Below are 7,211 nucleotides of genomic sequence, written 5' to 3' on the forward strand. Positions count from 1 at the left end.
CCATAGGAAGCAAATTCCTTGACTTCAAAGAAGTTATGTTTCAGTAGACATCAATAGTAAGAAGAGTAGAAAGGCCTTTGGGCAGAGGATAGAACACAGAATTCTAATTAAGTCAACATGGCAAGGGACCATGGGAGCCTTTAAAGAATGTAGAATTGATATGATAAAACTAGTAAAAAAAAATATATATTGAAGATTGTCATGAGTTCAGAGATGGGTCCTCCTGATCTTAGCACCCAAGAAAAACAAAGGCATCCCTGGTGTTTGAGCTGTCTGCATACCAGACAGCTGGTATCTTCAATCTCAACAACAGCTGCAGAATGCCAAGTTCATTTATACAGGATTATGTGGATTGTGAGCTAGATTTACAGCTTGCACACACTGTGCACACTTTAATTATGTTTACAAAAGCATTCTGAACACCATATATTATATAAAATCTGTTTTAGCTTTGGCAATTTATGAACATTCAATTATCTCTAACCCGAGGGCTAAACAGTATGAGATTATGACCAAATATTTTATAGCCTATTTTCCAAAAGGCACTTGCCATTACTTACTGATTTAGTAATTTTATAGATTTTATCAAGAAAATTTTATTTTTATCAAGAAAAAGTATTATTCATCAGATACTAATTGTCTTAGGGTTTTACTGCTGTGAACAGACACCATGATCCAGGGAAGTCTTATAAAGGACAGCATTTAATTGAGGCTGGCCTACAGGTTCAGAGGTTCAGTCCATTATTTATCATCAAGTCAGGAGCATAGCAGGGTGCAGGAAGATCTGAGAGTTCTCCATCTTCATCTGAATGCTGCTAGAAGAAGACTGACTTTCAGGCAGCTAGGATGAGGGTCTTAAGCCCATGCCCACAGTGACACACCTACTCAACAAAGTCACACCTCCTAATAGTGCCACTTTCTGGACCAAGCATATATAAACCATCACACTATGTATCTACGATGCTACATATTTATGTCTACTAGTTATACTTGTAGTAGTATTATGTCAATCTGATGGTTGGCAGAATGCAAAGGATAGACATTGAAATAATATCAGATGAGCTGTGAGTTGATTATCATTGAGTCTGGTGAGATATCTATGAGGTTAATCTGTACTAATCTCTTTGGCAAATATTAGCCTTCTAACATAAAAAGTTTACAAAACAATTTCAACCAATCAAGTGAATGAATGAATGAACATCTAGTGCTCTTAGGAAGGAATTCCTTAGCAACAAAATGAAGCACAGCCCCAGTGACTTACACAAAAGTGAAGGCTGTTTCTATAATTCTAGTTCATTTTCAGGACACACAGGGGCCCCAGCACTTCCTTCTGCACTGTCTAGAAGAGTTGTTACCATGATGACTATCATATTTCTACTGCAAGCATAAGGAAGCAATGCATATGGTGTTCACAAGCTCTAGGACAAGCTCATAGCCACACCCGCTATGAGGAACGCTGTGGAGTGGAGTCTTTGAATTTTATACTCTCTAGTGTAGGAAGGAAAGAAGTATACTCTCTAGTGTAGGCAGGAGAACAAGGAAGAACTTGGGCTTGGATTTTAGGTGAGCCAGTGTATGATGTCTGCCAAAAGAAATACTAAAATAGTACTTACTTTGAGTAATGGAGAAGTGACTTAGTGATTGTATGTTTTCAACTCTTGCAGAGGACCTGGGTTTGACTCCCAGCATACAAATAGCAGCTCATAACCACTTGTTAATTCAAGTTTCAGGATTCAATGTCCTCTTCTGGCCTTTTCAAGTTCTGCGTACACATGGTGCACACACACACACGTGCTGGATAGACAATATGTATACGATAACAAAATATCTTAAAGTAATATTTGAGCAAACATTTGGTATGTTCATTCAACTGATGATTGTCTTTAAATGTTTTAAAATAAATATTATACAAAATGAGAAAAAAGGCCAGCAACTTAATTTTAACTTTATGCTTGATATTACTACAGTTAGTTAAAGAATAAATATAAGAAAGAAGTCTCACACACAGAAAACAACATGTGATAAAAATACCAGTGCATGTGACATATAATATAATGAACGTGTGTTTATCTCATCATAAATTGATTCTTTCCTTACATTTCCAACTATGAAAGAATTGTATTTCATAATAAGTATATGACCATCATATATGATTATAGATGATAATTGATAGAGTATGGATTATTTAAATAAACTGTACCATTTTACACAAGTATTAAATATACAAAGTTGGGAAGAATATAAAAATCCCTATACAGTTTTCTTTCTACAGCTTCTCTCATTATTATATATTTTAAAATCTTTTTTATAAGTATGTATGTGTGTGTTTATCTATGTGAATGTGTTCCACATTCACGTGAGTGTACACCAAGACAGGAAGAGAACATTGGATTCCCTGGAGCTCTAAATATAGACAATGTGAACTGCCAGGTGTGAGTGCTGGGATGTGAACTCTGGACCTCTGGAAGAGGCCACTCCTCCAGCCCTGTCTGTTATTATCTTTCATTAGTATGAGACACATTTGAGATCAATGAGCAAATGTTATGTAGAGTTAGTGACTACAGTCCACACATTGTTCAGATCTCTCAGCTTTGTACAACAGTCTATCAGGTCTCTCGAGTCTCTGGCTGTAGCATAACACCTGACATGAGCAACTTCAGGAGGGAAGGATTTATTTTGGCTCTCTGTTTGAAGGTGCACAGTTTGTCATCATGAGCAAGGTACAGTGACAGAAGCTTGAGGCAGCCAGAGTCAGCATCAGGGATTCGGGAAAGCAGAGCGAGCTGAATGCCCAGCTAGCATTCTCATCTTTCTTCCATCCAAAATCTCAAGCCCTGGGCAGATGCAATTAATGTGAGCCAATCAGAAAAGTCCCTCAGAGACACACCCAGACGTCAGTCCGCCAATCAGAAAAGTCCCTCAGAGACACACCCAGACGTCAGTCCGCCAATCAGAAAAGTCCCTCAGAGACACACCCAGACGTCAGTCTTCTGGGTGGTCCTGGATCCTGTCAAGGTGACATCCTCTGCTAACTGCAATGATGCCTGTCTCCCAACTCAAGGTTCCACACAGGATACAGAGGTGTTTAATATGTGTAACTCACTGGTCCCTTTTTAGCTATGGCAATTTATCTCACTTTTCTTACTTTTTCTTGACCTTGAGGTTTTTGAAAAGCAGTGCTGAGGTATATTGTGGATGATTTTATTATTTTTGTAACGTATCTGGGTTTCATACGCTGACATTACAATCTTAGGGAAGGAAGGTCACCAAGGTGAGCTGTCAATTTCATCAGGTGTCATCAAAGGCACAGAGTCTCAGCCTGATTTATAACTGGTGATATTTACTTTATCATCTGGCTGGATTGTTATTTATCTACTTTCTCCACCTGGAAAAATTGCCTTTCCCCTCCTTCTTCAATATGTCATTCTTTGAAAAGAAGTCACTGTGTACAGCCCATACCGAGGGACAGAGAAGTCTGCTGTAGAGAGGCTTCACGAATAACTAGTGGTTTTTCTGGATAGGAGGTTTAAATTCTTCCCATGTACTAATTTATTGACTATTTTATTTACATATTAGGGTCTCTCTCCATATATATTTATACAAACATGTATACACAAATACATATAAACATACATGTACACATGCATACATACATGTACATGCATACAATACATACATGTTACCCATAATAAATACATATGCCCCACTCACATATACAAACATGCATGTGTGTACATGCATTTATATACATGCACATATACATATACATATGTAAACATGTATACATATACATCAATTTATACATAAATACACATGACTACATATACATGCACACACATATATGCATGTACACACATGACATACACAGGCATATGTATGTATGCACAAATGTATACACACAATCATTTCATGTTATTTGGAGAGATTTCTTTTTTATTATGTTCTGATTATGTCTTTTCTGGCCAATTTGGGCTTAGAATACTTCTGCATACTTTCAATTTTAATTTTCTTAGAAGGCCATCTTCCATATTCCACTTTTAGTTTTATGTATTTCGGTTGGCAAGCTGTATTTCTTCTAAGCACAAATTCTTGTTGTGTTTAAGCCATTTAATCAGTCAAAGTGATTCAAATAGAAGAGTAAGACCATTTACATGCAGGGCAAAGTTAGTCAGTTACCTCTCCAAATCCCAACATTACAGGAAATTATAAAACTGAAAAGAAAAAAAAACTGTAGAAAGAAAATGGAAGAAAGTTTTCATCATATTTTACATAGGGATATTTCCCAGAAGTCTGTGGGAAGACAAACATGAAGGTATTGAGCAGTTTTATACACTCACTTCAAATAGTAGAATACCTGCAGGAAGTCAGACTTTCAAGTCAAAACAAACAACTATAATAAAACTTTATAAAGCTCAGGCGTATGCACTTCTTAAACATGGAATAGAATCCAGGGATTTTTTTCCCCCTCTCAGACTCCTGTAACAGTCAAAAGACAAATACGGCTTCTTTGACAAATAACAGTTCTATATGATATGATGGAGGGGAGGGGAGAGTCTTGTCATAAAAATCTAATCTTTGAGAATCACTTAGTCTGCCTGCATTAAACAGCAACAATGGAGCCAACATCTATCATGCCTGCCACTTAGGCATTTAATGGCTTTACCGACAGTTCTACGGGAGGGCAAGTGATAGACTAGAATTGTCATCCGGCTCATTCCTTCTGGGATAAGAAAATTAAAGTAGCCCTTGAGCCTGATGTGAAAAGACAGTTATCTGGAAGGGTCTTGTGACTACACTGAGCAACCTGTGAAATCTGCTCTGCTCGTCAGCAGTTTCAAAGAGCAACTGGTACCAAGAGTCAACAGCGGCAGCTGTTACAAGAGAAAGCAGATCCCTCTTATCTGAGGCCCCCAGAGTGATGACATGTGATCCACATCCCCCTCTCCCTGACCTGCCTTTATCCAAGGCTGACATTACAGCGTTGTAGCAAGATATTAAGTTTGGGTCATTTTAAGTTTTTAAAAAACCAGTAATTGCTGGCTGCCCAATTTTTTCCTTACAGGTTAGTTTTCTAGGGCATCGTAGCTATATAGCTGTTCTGAGATTCTATTGGCAATAAAAAGCAAATGGCTAGCAGGTACCTAGTATTACAAATGGTGGTGTCATCCTTGCCAGAATGTTTTTCCTACTGTTCTCAGCTCTTTAATTCTCAGATACCTCTGCAGAAACTGTCAGTCAAACCTCAGGAAGTTTTCACACCACCAGAATGGTTGCCTTGATGTAATGATAGGAACAAGTTTTTAAAGACGGGGTGGGGGTGTATTACAAAACATCTTCGACTAATGAGTGAATTGCCACATTTAACCCTGGCGTATCATCTCAGGAAGCAGCAGAGAACTGGTTAAAGGTCTCTCTTTGAAGGATTGTACCCATGAGTGAGTCCTGTTGATAGGAGTAATTCCCACACTCTGTCAGGATCCTGACATACAGAATCAAGAGCATATATAAATATTCATGAAAACTCAAAGAGAAAGAAAATTAGATCACAGGAAATATCTAAATTGATTATAATACAATAACCCTAAGTTGTAGACAGTCAAGTATGACTCAGCAAAAGTAACATGGAAAATTATTTCTACATACATAAATCACAAAGATAATCATAATTTATATGTAAATGAACAGTAAACATGAAAGTACCACACACACACACACATACACAAAAAAATGAAAAGAATAAAAGCATCTTGAACTAATGGAAAATTCCAGATACTGTTCACAAATCAAGATTCAATTATTTTACATTTTTATTACTAGTACCATAACAATAGTAGCCAAATATAAGAACCAGACTTACAGTCAATATGCCAGTAGAGTCTCCTGGCTAATCTTCACACAGCCCCACAGCTGGATATTTATATGCATGCTGCAAAGCTTAATGTCTCATTATCATTTATATTCATAACATCTTCAGTCCAAGGGTTTTACCCTACCACCTATGACCCTCATTTCTAGCATTTATTTTCCATATAACTGAGTTGTGTTGATTTTCTGTCCATGTAGAAGAGATTGCTGGTTCTATGGTGGACAGGTAACTTGCAGTGACTCAGGTTATCAGTGATCTCACCAAATGGTGTGGTTAATGAAAGGCTCTGAACACAGAACTTCAGCATTGTCTAAGCTGCACTTTTTCATCAATCAAAACCAACGACATGTGAACACTCATAAACATAAGCAAGCGCAGTCTCTTGCTCTCTCTCTCTCTCTCTCTCTCTCTCTCTCTCTCTCTCTCTCTTTCACACACACACACACACACACACACACACAAATAATCACAATCACTTCTGGCAACCGAGCATGCAGTTCAGACAGTGCTGGGCCATTTTGTTTTCAGTCCTTTGGGGGAAACAACTGCAAAATTGCTGTGACCCAAATTAACTTCTTTGGAAATGAAGCAGCCATCTTGTTCCATGAGAGTATTGATTTGCCGTCTAGTTCCCTCTTTCTCTATAATGCAGCTGTCTCCAGCTGCTCCAGGTCTCAGACCTGACCAAAATTTTCCTTCATCCAGAGTGCTCACACCGCCTCTCACAGGTTCTGTACTGGGTGAGAAGGGCATTGCTCCAGAGTCTGGATTTTAATTCTGGTCTCCTCCCTGCTTATCCATTTAACGGGACCACTTCATGCAAAGGAAAGAATGTAGTTGCTACTAAAGCTTTTCCAGGGTTTAGCATCTACTAAACCGGGCTGACCCGGCCACATGAGTGTTACTCCACTGCTCTAGGTACTTATGGTAGATGAGTGGGAAGGCCACGTGTGTGTGAAATTGCCTTTTAAATTAGCCACAAGATGATTAAAGAAATCTCAAAACAGGCAAGAGGAGCCTCAGAGCAACTCTATTAGCAGCAATTAGTGTACACTTTAGGTGGACATGAGACAACTGAGAAGACTGGATGCAAGGAGACTGCAGCTTGGCTGTGTAGGCTTTAGCTGTAGAGAACGGCAGAGAGCACATTTCTGGGACGTTCTGAGAAGACTGATTTTACCATGGTGGGTAGAAGGACATTATGTGGTATATTGGGAAAGAAAACATCTTCCATAATGGCTGAGAATGCACATGTAGAAATCCTGTGACCCCATGGCCTTGGGGACAGCTTGTAGCTTAACTAGCCTTGGTTACATTCATCTGTAAAATGAGAGGCAACACTGAC

The sequence above is a fragment of the Mus musculus genome, chromosome 9 (assembly GCF_000001635.26).
Source record: "Mus musculus strain C57BL/6J chromosome 9, GRCm38.p6 C57BL/6J".
In the NCBI taxonomy this organism is placed as follows: Eukaryota; Metazoa; Chordata; class Mammalia; order Rodentia; family Muridae; genus Mus; species Mus musculus.